Source organism: Phyllobates terribilis, unplaced genomic scaffold (assembly GCF_046119375.1).
Source record: "Phyllobates terribilis strain yellow unplaced genomic scaffold, ASM4611937v1 Scaffold_271__1_contigs__length_2588678, whole genome shotgun sequence".
NCBI classification, from domain to species: domain Eukaryota; kingdom Metazoa; phylum Chordata; class Amphibia; order Anura; family Dendrobatidae; genus Phyllobates; species Phyllobates terribilis.
The window spans coordinates 1524454-1539618 of NW_027363031.1; the positions used below are offsets into that span (position 1 = coordinate 1524454).

General features: G+C 46.8%; 1 long non-coding RNA gene across 1 annotated transcript in view; it reads left to right on the forward strand.

Annotated features, from left to right (window-relative positions):
- LOC141219420 (uncharacterized) overlaps positions 1–13898 on the forward strand; it is a 57413-nt gene extending 43515 nt beyond the window's left edge. The window contains exon 3 of the long non-coding RNA XR_012287896.1: positions 13628–13898. This is a non-coding gene — a long non-coding RNA (uncharacterized lncRNA). The remainder of the gene's footprint in view (positions 1–13627) is intronic.
- The last annotated feature ends 1267 nt before the right edge of the window (positions 13899–15165 follow it).

A 15165-nucleotide genomic window follows, 5' to 3' on the forward strand; every position in this document is an offset into this window, starting at 1 on the left:
AGATAAAACATGGATATATCCATTTTCCATCGGATTTGCAGATAAAACTCGCCCCTTCGAGTGAAAGTTTGTAAGGAGAATGCACAGCACTCGGATGCTATCCACGTCATTTGAGCGATGTTCGTCTTTTAGGGTTTAATGGGCAGAAGACGCTTGGAAACGCTAAAGGGACGTCACATAAATGTGTCACATACATTGACATGATGCAGATTTTAATTCTACATTGCAAACAATTTCTGCATGAAATCAGCAGAGACATTTATTTTCAGCGTGCAGATTACATTTTGTAAACTTCCATCCGCTTTCCTGCTGCTATAATACGCTGCGGCTTTTCCACAGAGAGAGGACCCTGGTCCACAACATTTTGCTTATTTTGTTGGGAATTGGGCCCTCCGGAGTATGGGAGCTGACACTGATATGGGAGGTTTTATGCTGTTTGTGCAGTATTTGGGACATTAATTTATCAATTATTCGGCCAGGGTATAACAGTATTTTTAGGTAATGATTTGTATTGTACTAATATTTAAAACTTTAATACAATAAACTTTACGGTGTGATGTCAGGACTATGGCACAGTTATTCGGCCGGTGTATTTCAGTATTGTACAGCACTATTATTTGGGGACTTTCTGACGTGTATTTATGGACTGCGGGGTAGAATTATTTTGTGCATTGTATTGCACTATTTTCCATAGAACTGTGTGGCTATATTATTTGGCCAGCATATGGTAGTAGTTTTTGGCACTAGGGATACTATTATTCTGAAACTTTGTGTCATCATTTTATGGACTGTACAATTCTGTTCATACTAATGTAATTGCTTCTATTTTTATAGTCTATGTAACATTTTGAACACCGTACGGTATTATTTTATGACAGAATTATTTGACCACTTTATGGAATTATTTTCTTATGGACTGTATGGCGCCATTATTTAGTTATTGTATCGTCGTTTTTAGTAATTATGTGTTACTATTCTTTAGAGTTTCATATGGTGGGTATTTAGGGATTGTTTGGTGGAATTAATTTGACCACTGTATGGCAGTATTATTGAGGCATTATAATAGGCCCATTGTGTGACTGTTGAAAGTATATCCAGCGGAGCCGTCACCACAGGGAGTCTCACATGTAGACCCAGGTGATGTGTTTGACCTGAGAAAAATACCTCCACTAGCTTTGGGGGGGAGGGTGAGAGCAGTTCTGTCCATTCAGAGGGCTGATCCCAGTGAAGGAGAAAAGAAGCCACATGGTTAGAGTTGGTGGAATGTCGTTGAAGGGATAGTATCTAGTCTGAGGATCTGGACCATGGATGAATCGATGGCTTATGGCGTAGAGATCAGCTACCACCTGAGCTGAATAAATGTGCTACAGTTGTGGGATCCGTGATCCATTGTCTGGATTTGATACATTTTCTTAAAGGACTGTTGCTACTGGGCACCTTTGCTTCTATCGTTTTATGTGTCACATGGAGGATCGTGGACTGTGACTACAGACTATACTTGCTGGAGATACGAAATATGTGGGCCAACCAAAAGTTGGGGGATAGTGAGTATCGCTTGGCACAAAGGCAGTGGAATTACCTCCCCGGGGAGGGGATCTTGTGGACTGAGACAATTGTATTTTGGACATTTACCTGGAATTGCTGTATTACCATGGATGTAAGGAATAAAATAGTGTTGCTTGTAGATGGTAAGCTTAGGAGCAGGGACCTCACTCCTCATGTAACAGTTTAAACTGTCTTACCGTGTATTGAACTTATTGTATGTACATGTCCCCGCTTAATTGTAAAGTGCTGCGGAATATGTTGGCGCTATATAAATAAAAATCATTATTATTATTAACCTGCCTAAGTAATTATTGAAATGCACCATCTCAGATCTTCACAGTATGGACCCCAAAATAGTAAGGATAAAAACTACAGCAAACACTGCAAATAAAAAAAATAAGAAAGTTGGAAAGCAAAGAGGAAGCAATAGGACTATGTGACCCAGGACCTGGTGCAGCCATCTACTAATGTGCAGGACACCCTGGGGACAATGTCCTCCCCATCCATTAGAACTACAAGGTCCAGCAGACAAGCAGCAGAGCACATCACTCCTTCCCTCCATGTTCCGCTGCAAGTCCAGCGCCGACATTACCGCACATGGCCGCTAGATGGCGGGGCACCTCTGCTGTTGCAGCCAATACTAGCGTGCAGGTGAAGTCGCTGGCCACTAGGTGGAGGGTCATCTCTGCTGTTGCTTCCATTACAATTGCTGGGTGCAGTCGCTGGCCACTAGGTGGCGGCAGACTTTTCCAGGCTGGAATGTTGCTCTCCTCTGCTCTTGCAGTCTGATATAACGCTGGGGATTGTGGGCAGAAGAGATCACAGCCGCCTTGTCTCCTCCACACTCCGTGGAGAGATCCTGTCAGTGAGCCGCCCCTCCTGTCAGGGAGCCGGGGAGAGCCTGACCGCTGCCTCCATCCATCACCGGCCGCTGCTGCGGGCTCAGGTAAGTAGCAGCCCCGTGCCCGCAGCCCATGTCCCGGGCTGAGAAGCCTCCGGCTGCTGATTGCTGCTGGCAGAGGCGATGGCATCCGGGACTGGCAGCAGGTGATGGGTCCTGTGTGATGTGGGCACATACTGGTCAGATGGGGGCACAGCAGTGCCAGGGAAGCTGGCAGGAGGAGATGCCCATAGTGTGTGGTGTCTGGGGTGATGGGGTGAGACTGGCACCTGCCCTGATAACGCTGCCAGTGCCCGGGAGACTTGTGCCGCTCACTGTGCCCGGGGAGACTCGATCACCTGCTGATCTGCCAGTATTCTACAGCTGGGATTGGCTGTAAGAAGCGGATTGTAACCAAGTCCTAGTGATTAGCTGCAGCGTCGCTATGTTCCATTGTGATCATTATATACCAGGGATTAGCTGCAGCATCGCTATGTGCCATTGTGATCGTTATATACCAGGGATTAGCTGCAGCATCGCTCTGTGCCATTGTGATCGTTATATACCAGGGATTAGCTGCAGTGTCGCTCTGTGCCATTGTGATGTTATATACCAGGGATTATCTGCAGCGTCGCTCTGTGCCATTGTGATCGTTATATACCAGGGATTAGCTGCAGTGTCGCTCTGTGCCATTGTGATAGTTATATACCAGGGATTAGCTGCAGTGTCGCTCTGTGCCATTGCGATCGTTATATACCAGGGATTAGCTGCAGCGTTGCTCTGTGCCATTGTGATCGTTATATACCAGGGATTAGCTGCAGTGTCGCTATGTGCCATTGTGATCGTTATATACCAGGGATTAGCTGCAGCGTCGCTCTATGCCATTGTGATCGTTATATACCAGGGATTAGCTGCAGCGTCGCTCTGTGCCATTGTGATCGTTATATACCAGGGATTAGCTGCAGCGTCGCTCTGTGCCATTGTGATCCTAATATTCCGGGTTACAATGTGACCCTATAAGATGTGAGTAGCCCCTGAGTAATAGACACGAGGAGGTGAAGGACCCTCCTGCTGTTCCTCCTGGCCCGGTGGCCGTGGCACATGAGGACGTCCACTCCAGTGATGGGTATCAATGTTATTATATTATTTTCTGATAACTGAATATTTTATCAACGGTATTTTCTGCCGTTAATGTTAGTGTTGGTGAGGTCCCAGTGTGCTATGAGATATTCCCCAGCGCCTTCTCTCCTGCTGATCCCCCTTCCATTCCTCCGTGCTGCTGATATCCCCCCCTCCATTCCTCCGTGCTGCTTCTATCCCCCCTCCATTCCTCCGTGCTGCTGCTATCCCCCCTCCATTCCTCCGTGCTGCTGCTATCCCCCCTCCATTCCTCCGTGCTGCTGCTATCCCCCCTCCATTCCTCCGTGCTGCTGCTATCCCCCCCTCCATTCCTCCTTGCTGCTGCTATCCCCCCTCCATTCCTCCGTGCTGCTGATACCCCCCCTCCATTCCTCCGTGCTGCTGCTATCCCCCCTTCCATTCCTCCGTGCTGCTGCTATCCCCCCTCTATTCCTTCGTGCTGCTGCTGATATCTCCCCCTCTATTCCTTCGTGCTGCTGCTGATATCTCCCCCTCCATTCCTCCGTGCTGCTGCTGATATCCCCCCTCCATTCATTCCACCGTGCTGCTGCTGATATTCCCCCCTCCATTCCTCCGTGCTGCTGCTGATATCCCCCCCTCCATTCCTCCGTGCTGCTGCTGATATCCCCCCTCCATTCCTCCGTGCTGCTGATATCCCCCCCTCCATTCCTCCGTGCTGCTGATACCCCCCCTCCATTCCTCTGTGCTGCTGCTGATATACCCCCTCCATTCCTCCGTGCTGCTGATATCCCCCCCCCCTCCATTCCTCCGTCCTGCTGACCGGGTCCCCGCTACTTTCTTCTCTTCTTCCATTGTTGGCTCGTGCCTTTCCCATTCAAGTAGTGGTGGTAGCAGGTATGGCCACTGAATTGGCTGCAGCAGTCACATGCCAACAGTACTGGGAAAGGAGCCTGGTGGGACCCGACCAGCAGCATGGAGGACTAGGGGGGGATCAGCAGGGGCTGTTCAGTATTTCCATCCCACACTCAGCCCATACCTACATATAGAATGTGATGTCTGCAGCCGATCTATAGCTACTGATTGTCTGCAGCGTTCCTCGGTGCACTTCACTATTGAGGGCGCTGTCTGGGATCGTCCTCACCCACTGGGATTCTGGCAATAATGAGAAGCGATAAATGACGGGTGAGGAAAATCCTGGAGAAAAGCCGCAAAGAGAAACCTTCAGGGTGTTTCCTACTGATTCTATAGAAATCCTTTTCTCCGCCAGTAACATAGTCCATTAGCCCCCATAGGGACCGCCTGGTGGTCAGGGGGTCCGGGGTGTTGTGCCCTGGTGGTCAGGGTGTCCGGGGTGTTGTGGTCAGGGGGTCTGGTGTGTTGCACCTGTGGCCTCTGTACATTTATAAGGGTGGAGTCGCTGATATCAGCCACAATATAGTGAGACATAAAGATGGAGAAATGCTGGAGATCTCCGGATCCACTGTGATCTCCTAGAAGAGATCTGCCGGTGACGCCCCAGAAACGATGACTGTTCGGAGCTCCGCACCTTGGATACGAGTGGGGTCTCATTCACACCTCCGTGATCTTCACGTGTGCAAGAAAAATGCTCCCGTGGTCCTCAGTGTTCTGGATATAAGTATAAGGGTCTGTGCGCACCACGTCTTGTAGATGCCGGCGACCCGCTCAACTTTACTACAGGAAGAAGCTGCAGAAACCGAGACAGGGAGAACTCCGAGCAGAAACCGCCTGGAGAACGGAGCGGTCACTTCTAACCGTGTGGCCTCTTCATAAACGTGAAACGGTTAAAGGACTGACCATGTGCACAGCGAGGCGGATTACATTGCAGGGTATATGGTCATTCTATCTATTTAGTGGGTGGTTGTTCTTCAGACGGGTTGTGGAGCGTACCGGCCTGATAAAGGCGCTGTGTGCACAGAGCCTAAACCTGCAGCGGGAATCATAGGGTCAGCCATGAATCTCTGCTCGTAGATCACATTGCAAATGCACAAGGGATTTATTAGTGTGAACTCCCGGTAACAATGCTCACACTCACTGGGTGGATGTGGACCAAGCCTGCTCATATTCACCACCCAACATGTATGGTGTTTCTTCATGTCTGGGAAGGAAAGATCAGGCATATTGGATAGCAGCATGCCCAATCCTTTTCTTCTGAGAGAAGCTGTCATCAGTAAATATATTTCTAAAGGTGCTATTGCCATGAAATTCTCACCAGATGTCGGTAACAGCCCATCCAATCCACACAGGCAAAGAAATCACCATAGATGTCCATAAATGAAGTTTTGTGTAATGAGAAATGACAATTTCTCAGCTGGAGGACTACGAGGCATCGAGTGATATCATTGCTACTAATGGAGACAAGTGTAGAGAATTCTGCTACTTCTGGGCTTAGGACCATTATGTGCAAAAAGTGTATGGTGTGTGTTACCAAAATAGGAATACCTCTTTAAAGGGGTTGTCCGAGCTTTTATACTTTTCAATGTGTGTGTCTAAGTTGCAGAATGCTGCCCCCTTGTAATATACTCACTGTCAGCATTCTGCACGGTTGCCTACATACTATACTTCAGCATGTGACCAGCCTCACTCCTGATTTTGGAGGACCTGGTCACATCCTGACTAGTCTTTTTGTGTTCTGTTCGGAGACTAGTCATGAAGTCACAACTAACACCACACCCAGTTTCTGCCAGACCCTCCTCCTTCAGCCTCCTGTGCCTGCACACAGTGCAAGGCGGCAGTGGCATGTCACAGCTGGTGGCACTAACCAGTCCAATCAGCTGCTAGCAGAGACATACGGGTGAACTGAATGGTGGAACAAGGAACTGAAAGCTTCTTCCTCCACTGATCAATCTCAGGAAAGGCTGGAGGTCCTGTCACTGATGATGATGGGAAAACAGTGCTGCTGTAGGTGCAGCGCAAAATCACATTCTGCAAATGGGAAAGTAATCAGACCTAGGTATTTCTAATAGCTGCAGAGCAGGTGACATTACTTTGACCAATGTCCTAATAGACCTTTCTTCAGTCAAGGTCTAATAGGAGCAGTAAGATGTCAGTCATGGGGGTCACTGTTAGGACCCCAACTTCTATAGAAACTCATCTGCCCTGTAATCGTATCTCCCTCTCCTTCTGTCCAAACCATCTAGATGCTGTGGTTGCTACTGACGGTGGGGTATAAGGGGTTAACCTGCCAGGATCAGGAATAGCTCCGCCAGCAGCGGGACTGTGTAATACAGCTGTACGACTGCTGCAGATCTCGTAGGTGCCCTGACGACACCTGCCTGATGAAAATGTGCACTATTGAGCGGGTGCTGGATCCTGACTGTGAAGTAGATTTTCGATGCTTCTCGGGAACCAGTTATTCTTAATCTTTCAGCAGGTTAAGGGTAGAGAGTCTGATTCCAGTGATGTGTCAATTACTGGGTGTGTTTTGCTGTTTTAATACAATCAGTATTTTATCAGCAGGACGTTGTCACTACAAGACTAGGTGTCTCGTGTCTCCTAGTCCAACCACACCGCCATCACTGGTTAGCGGCTTTCTGTCAATATACAGTGTACACAGAAAGCTGCCAATCAATGGTGTGTTCAGGGTTATACAGGGCTCAACATCTGAGCTCTGCTACAGAGAAAAGTGTGATTCTATCACAATTGCTGCACCCAGTAAGTGGCACATCGCTGGAATCAGGGTCTCTGTCCCTACATCATGCTGCTGTCAGATTACATAGCAAAAACCTGCTGACAGATTCCTGTTAAGGCCCAGCTATAATATCACTGTAACACTATCATTAGATGTGAGCTCCCTATACCTGTATACCTGCTGCTGTGGTGCTGCACAAAAAGTTATTCACAAAACGAGTGTATACATGTATATCTATATCTCCTGAATGGTATTACTGCTAGATTTACTATAGATATACAGTACAGACCAAAAGATGAAGCTCATCAAGAGAATGCCAAGAGTGTGCAAAGCAGTCATCAAAGCAAAAGGTGGCTACTTTGAAGAACCTAGAATATAAGACATATTTTCAGTTGTTTCACACTTTTTTGTTAAGTATATAATTCCACATGTGTTAATTCATAGTTTTGATGCCTTCAGTGTGAATGTACAATTTTCATAGTCAAGAAAATACAGAAAAATCTTTAAATGAGGTGTGTCCAAACTTTTGGTCTGTACTTTATATGATTGTGAACTAAAAGTAAACGACACAAAGTGAATAACAATTGATCATACTTTCCATACGCTAATGAAAGTGCTACAGTGCATATATGAACAATAAAAAATGTGTATATAATTTATTTAAAACAATAATAAATATATAAGGATTGAGAGGAGCCACTAATTTTAAAAACCTCTATATCAAAAAAGCTCTTGTATGAATATCCAGCAGCCTGTCACTGGTATTTATTCAGATAAGTATGATGAACAGAACCTGGAATGTGACGACCAATTCCTCGTTGGCGAAATATCATCAATTCAGATGCATTTTTATTGTGTAAAAGCGCCAAAACCTAAAAAAACTATATAGATGTAGTATAGCAGTAAATGTACTGACCCGAAGAATAAAGCGACCTTATCAATTTTACCACACGTGGAACAGCGTAAAAAACCAATTCCTGAATTGTTGATTTTTGTTTGTTCTGCCTCCCAAAAATAGGAGTAGAAAGCGATCAAAAAATGTCACGTGCCCGAAAATGATACCAATAAAACCGTCAACTTGTCCCGCAAAAAACAAGCCCTGACATGACTCTCTCGGCCGAAATATGGAAAAATTATAGCTATCAAAATATGGGATGCAAAAACTAGTCTTTACAAAAAAAGCGTCTTTTATGAATATGAATCTGGTATCGTTGTAATCGCACCAACCCGAAGAATAAAGTCGTCTAATCACTTATACCGCACGAGGAACAGCGTAAAAAATAAGCTCTAGCATTAGAGTTACGGTTAGACCACGGCCTCATTATCAGTATCTGGTCAGCATTTGGTCAGTATTTTTCTCAGGAGTGGGAACCAAAACCAGGAGTGGGTGATAAATGCAGAGTTGGTGACTTGTTTCTATTCTACCTTTTCTCTGATTGTTCCTCTCCTGGTTTTGTCTCCCACTCCTGAGAAACAATACTGACCAAATACTGATAATGGGGCCCTGGCCTTAGGGTTGTTTTAGGGTTAGGGTTGTGTTGAGGTTGGGATGTTTTCAAAAGTAAAGAAAAAAAAAAAAAAATGATGACGATATGGTGACTAGTCTTGAGAGCAAGTGCTCGCTACTTGAGTATGCATCGGGTGCCGGGTATGCACTGAGTATCGCAGGTGCTCAAGTGACATGCTCGAGTCTCTGCCCCATATGTTTCACGGCTGTTATACAGCCAAAAGAAAAAAACACATGGGGATTGCCTGCTATGCATCGGCAATCCCTGCATGTTTTTTTTTTGTTGTTGTTTTTTCGAGTGTCTAGAAACCGTGAAACATGCGAGGCGGGGACTCGAGCATGTCACTCGAGCCCCCGCGATACTTGTTTCATACCTGAGTACCTGATGCAAACTCAAGTAGCGAGCACTTGCGCTTAAGACTAATGACAACATATTCAATATGATGACATAATGTTATCAAACTCTGTGTTCTGTGTCGTACCTCTGGGTTCAAAATGTTCACTATACCCTGTGACAAAGTCACTGGCAAAGTACTGGAGGGAAGATGTGTAACACTGAGACTGGGAGCTCCAGTAATTAAATATAGGAAAAAGGTTCCAGCACACGAAGGGGTTACTCAGCCATCTTTAGTTCTAAGGTGGTTAAACACCTGTAGAAAGGAAGGAGGTCAGAGGATAAAATCCCAGCCTTTTAGAGCATTTGTGTGTAGGGTGGGTTTGGAGGTGAAAGCTCTGAGCTGTTTTGTCATGTGAAGGAAAGACAAACCTTGAGTTGTTTGTTCCTGAAGCGGGCGGTTACTCGTAGCAACAAGGACTGTGCCATACGTTATGTTTTGTTTTTCCTGTTAGGCCAGGAAGGCCGTGTTTGTTTTTGCTATCTGTGCTGTGGTTTATGCAGCATTCTTAATAAACCCAGCAGAAGATTTAAAGAGACAATGTTCCTGTGTACCGCTATATGCAACCAAGTGAGCCGATCTACAACAACCCCTTGATAAAATCCTTGGGGGGGGGTCTAGTTTCCAAAATGGGGTCACTTGTGGGGGATGTCCACTGTTTAGGTGCATCAGGGGCTCTCCAAATGCGACATGGCGTCCGCTCTCGATTCCTGCCAATTTTGCGTTCAAAAAGTCACACGGTGCTCCTTCCCTTTTGAACCCTGCCGTGCACGCAAACAGTGGTTTTTCCCCACATATCAGGTATCGGCGTACTCAGGAGAAATTGCACAACAAGTTTTGGGGTCCATTTTCTCCTCTTACCCTTGTGAAAATAAAAAATTTGGGGCTAAAAGATAATTTTTGTGAAAAATGTTAAATGTTCATTTTTTTCTTCCACATTCCAAAAATTCCTGTGAAGCACCTGAAGGGTTAATAAACTTCTTGAATGCTGTTTTGAGCACCTTGAGGGGTGCAGTTTTTAGAATGCTGTCACTGTTGGGTGTTTCTATCATATAGTCACTTCCACCTCCTATCCACGATCTGTCACAAACTCTCGCAACCATTCTAAACTTATTCCCATCCGCCCAGCCCCCGCCTCCCCAGTCCCACTAACAGGAGCTCTATGCAATGCTCGCTCCGTGTGCAACAAACTTTCCTACATCCATGATCTTTTCATTACTAACAAACTCTCCTTCATCGGCATCACCGATACCTGGCTCACCACCTCTGACACGGCGTCCCCAGCTGCACTTTCTTACGGTGGATTCCATCTTTCTCACACACCCCGCTCCAATTTCAAGCATGGTGGAGGAGTAGGTTTTGTCCTGTCAGGCAACTGCTCCTTCACCCATATCCCACTGCCACCCTCCATTACTCTTCCCTCCTTTGAAGTACACTGTGTGCTCATCTACGCCCCCCTCCAACTGGCCGTCGTTTACTGCTCCTCAGGACTAGCCACCACCTTCTTTGACCACTTCAACGACCTGGCTGCTTAATTTCCTTTCCGATGACATCCCCACTATCATCATGGGTGACTTCAACATCCCCATTGACACTTCCCACTCATCTGTCTCGAAGCTTCTATTCCTCACTTCCTCCTTCAGCCTTGCTCAATGGTCTTCAGCCCTCACTCACAAAGATGGCCACACACTGGACCTCATCTTCACCCTCCTCTGTTCCCTATCTAACCTCTCAAGCTCACCTCTCCCTCTTTCTGACCACAACTTACATTCTCTTACCTCTCCTCTCCAGGTACACAAGCCACACTCCACAAACTTGCACACCCTCACAGAAATCTCAAACACCTTGACCTACACTCAATCTCTGAATCCCTTCTCCCTCTCACAGGCATAAGTTCATTACACAATGCAATGCTGCTGCCACTTTATATAACACCTCAATAGCTGCAGCTCTCAAATTGGTCGCCCCCTGACACTTATCACAGCTCGCCCATTCAACCGGCAACCCTGGCACACCAACATGACTAAAGAACTGCGAAGGGCCTCCAGGGTTGCTGAGTGAAAATGGAAAAGGTCCCACTCCAGCGAGCACTTCATTGCATTCTAACAGTCCCTCACTACCTTCAAGTCCACACTTACTGCAGCAAAACAATCATACTTCTCATCTCTCATATCATCCCTGTCTCACAACCGTAAACAGCTATTCAAAACTTTCAGTTCTCTCCTCCGTCCCCCAGCGCCTCCTTCATCTCCTCTCATCTCAGCCGAAGACTTTGCCACATTCTTCAAGCAGAAGGTTGACACTATCAGACAAATCTTTTGACTAAAGTCCCCACAGCCCCTCCTCACACCTACTCAACCATCCTCCTCCAAAACCAGCTTCTCCACCATTACAGACAATCAACTCTCCTCTTTACTCTCCAAATCACACCTCACCACCTGCAAACTTGACCCAGTCCCGTCCCAACTCATCCCTAGCCTTAACACTATTCTCATCCCAACCCTAACCCACCTTTTCAACCTGTCACTAACAACTGGTGTCTTCCCCTCATGCTTCAAACATGCCTCGATCACACCCATCCTCAAAAAGCCATCCCTTGACCCATCCTCTCTGTCTAGCTATTGCCGCATATCACTTCTCCCCTATGGCTCAAAACTACTGGAACAACACGTCCATTCTGAACTGTCCTCCCACTTCTCCTCTTTGACCGCCTCCAATCTGGCTTCCGACCGCACCACTCCACTGAAACTTCCCTGACTTAAGTCACCAACAACCTACTAACTGCCAAATCCAGGCAACACTACTCTGTCCTCCTCCTCCTGGACCTGTCATCTGCCTTTGACACAGTCGACCATTCCCTCTTACTACAGACTCTCATCTCTTGGCATCACGGACTTGGCCCTATCTTGGATCTCTTCATACCTAACTGACCGGACATTCAGTGTCTGCCACTCACACACCACCTCCTCATCTCGCCCCCTATCTGTCAGTGTCCCCCAAGGTTCAGTCCTAGGACCCCTGCTCTTCTCCATCTACACCTTCGGCCTTGGACAGCTCATAGGGTCCCATGGCTTTCAGTATCACCTCTATGCTGATGACACACAGATCTACCTCTCTGGATCCGATTTCTCCTCCCTACTAACCAAAATCCCACAATGTCTGTCTGCTATTTTATCCTTCTTCTCTGACAGGTTTCTAAAACTTAACATAGACAAAACTGAATTCATAATTTTTCCACCGTCTCACTCAACCCCCCCCAACTGACCTATCCATCAAAGTCAATGGCTGCCCAATCTCCCTAGTCCCGCAAGCCCGCTGCCTCAGGGTAACCCTGGACTCTAACCTCTCCTTTAAGCCACATATCCAAGCCCTTTCCACTTCCTTCCGACTCCAACTCAAAAAATATCTCCCGGATCCGCACATTCCTCAACCACGAATCTGCAAAAACACTAGTGCACGCCCTCATCATCTCCTGCCTTGACTACTGCAACCTCTTGCTCTGTGGTCTCCCTTCTACCACTCGCACACCTCCAATCTATCCTAAACTCTGCTGCCCGACTAATCCGCGTGTCCCCCGCCTCTCCTCTCTGTCAATCCCTTCACTGGCCCCCCATTGCCCAGAGACTCCAGTGTAGGGCCAGCAATGGCAGCCCTGGGAGCAGCAGTACAGTATATCACTATAACCATAGTGAGCATCCAGGAGATGTGTGGCTGGCATGGCCGTGCTGTTTATGTGGCAGAAGCCACATGATATAAAGACAAAGTAGCACTCTGTAGTGCTAAAGCATGGAAACATGAAATACATGGAATCTGAATGTCATTACTGCTTTAGATAATAAGAAAAAATGGAGATGTTTAGCTCATAATTTGGCCAATTCACGCAAACCCAGCAGCCAACGACAAGGCACTTTCCGGTTTGCTGGGAACTGATGTAATGTGAATCCTCTGCTAGGCTAAAGCCTGCATTTATGGGTAGCTAGGATCCTGCTGCAATTAAATCCACCACAGGCTGGAGGGTGGAGCGCTCGGTCAGAGAGACAATATACAAATAGCAAAAAACTGACTGTCACTTCCAAATCAGAAGACTGGTGTGTACAAGTCCCCTCTGGAGCGGAGCTGCGCCCACTAGTCGGGTTCTGCCCGGGAGTATGTATAATGCATATATCCCCGCCGTCCCCGGGTCAGAAACCAGCGACTCCGCACAGTGCACAGTCTCTGCGCTGGAGGATTTATAAGTCTGCAGTTACACACTGACCCCACAACCCCTTACAGCAAGCCAACCATTAGCTTTGTGTGTAATACCAGGGTGAACCCAAGGTTATGGAATGATTTGTACTCACAGAACAATAATAAAACAATATATTTGTCACTTAGTTGATTTCCTTATAGAATGATCAGACTCGCAGAATTGCAAGAAATCAGTTCTACAGTTTTGTAGGAAAGACTTTGCCCATAAATCCAAAAGACTTTGCTAAAACATCTGAAAAGAATTCTGCCAACATCCCTTTCTTTTAGGAAGGATAATGGCCGTTCTCTTTCTTCCCTTTCAGAAGGCGTTTAATGTGTCCAGCGACTGCTCTGCACTTATACCGCTGGCAAACACCGCAATGAGGAGCGACGTCCAGGAAAGTCAGGCGCGCGGCTTACTACGTCTGGGGAGGCGCAAAGAAGCGCTGGAGAGCGCAGAACTGCTGGGAATGGAATTGGAGACATTATAGGAAACATTATTTCTCCAACTTGAGAAGAAAAAGTTGCTTTATTATGTTTAAAAGTAAAAATGGATGAAACTTACCTTTTTTTTTTAACTAGAGCATAATAGTATGGAAAAGTTGTCATATTTGCATTGGTCCAGGATCTCCTTCTGCCAGTGCCACCTATGTGAGAATGGAGCTGCCAACACCTGGGACCTGCGCTGATATAGTGTTGTGGGAAAACGCTGCAAAGTCAGAATGCTTTACAAAATAAGTGTTGTGTAGGGGGGCATGTCTGGCAGCCATTGGGTGCGTATGTGTCCAAGGGTCTCCGAGTTGCACAGAGGGCTCATCCCGGCATGGAGGGCCATCAGTGTGACTCCTCTTGGTTACAAGAAGCTTATGGGCCATTTTCAGATGAGTTTGGCTGAGCTCCATTAGCATGGCCTACGCGATGCTCAGAGTTGCGGCCTCACTTGAGCTGAGGTGGGAGACCAGAGGACCTTGTCTGCCATTGTCCTGTTACGAATGGGCCCCAGACTGTGAGACCCGACTCAGAAACACATGGCCCCTTAGCAGCGCTTCACTAATTGGTACTGTCCGTTACCACAAGATGGCGTAGTTGGCCCAGACCAAGGGTGCAGTTCTAGGTAGACATTGTCCCCCCTGATACCATCACCTATTTACCAGCGCTCAGAGGGAGAGCGAGAGGAGACTGAGGAACAGGGCACAGATACGCCCTCACAGACATTATCGGGCGCACGTACAGTCTGATGTCAGCCATACCAGTGCAAGTGGCAGTATCTTTCATTAGTCAGCACATGTAATATGCAGGTACTGTTATGTCTGACCTTATTCTGTGCATAGTACTCTGCTGCCCTCATGTGGTGAATGTGAAAACTGAAACATCTCTGCACATATAAATAAAAATGATTATTCTATCATAGCACCAACATATTCTGCAGCACTTTCCAATTAAGTAATGACCTGTACAGACAATAATAACAATAAAATGTAAGACGTTTTATCCGTTACAGGAGGAGTGAGGGCCCTGCTCGCAAGCTTACAATTTATATACTGAACTCTCTCAGCATCTTAAAGAAGGAAGGGGGAGGAGCTAGCAGAAGGGGGAGGAGCTAGCGGAAGGCACAGACCTTCTGCTGCAAGTTCTCCTGAAACCACAGTTACTTCTCCATGGAAGATTGCAGCTGGTGTTTATACATAGAATCCTAGAACATTAGAATTGGAGGAACCTCCAGGGTCCTAGTGTCCAACCCCTGCTCAATGCAGGATTCACTAAAGCATCTCAGACAAATGTCTGTCCAACCTCTGTTTGAAGACTTCCATTGAAGGAGAATTCACCACCTCTCGTGGCAGCCTGTTCCATTGAAAAACGC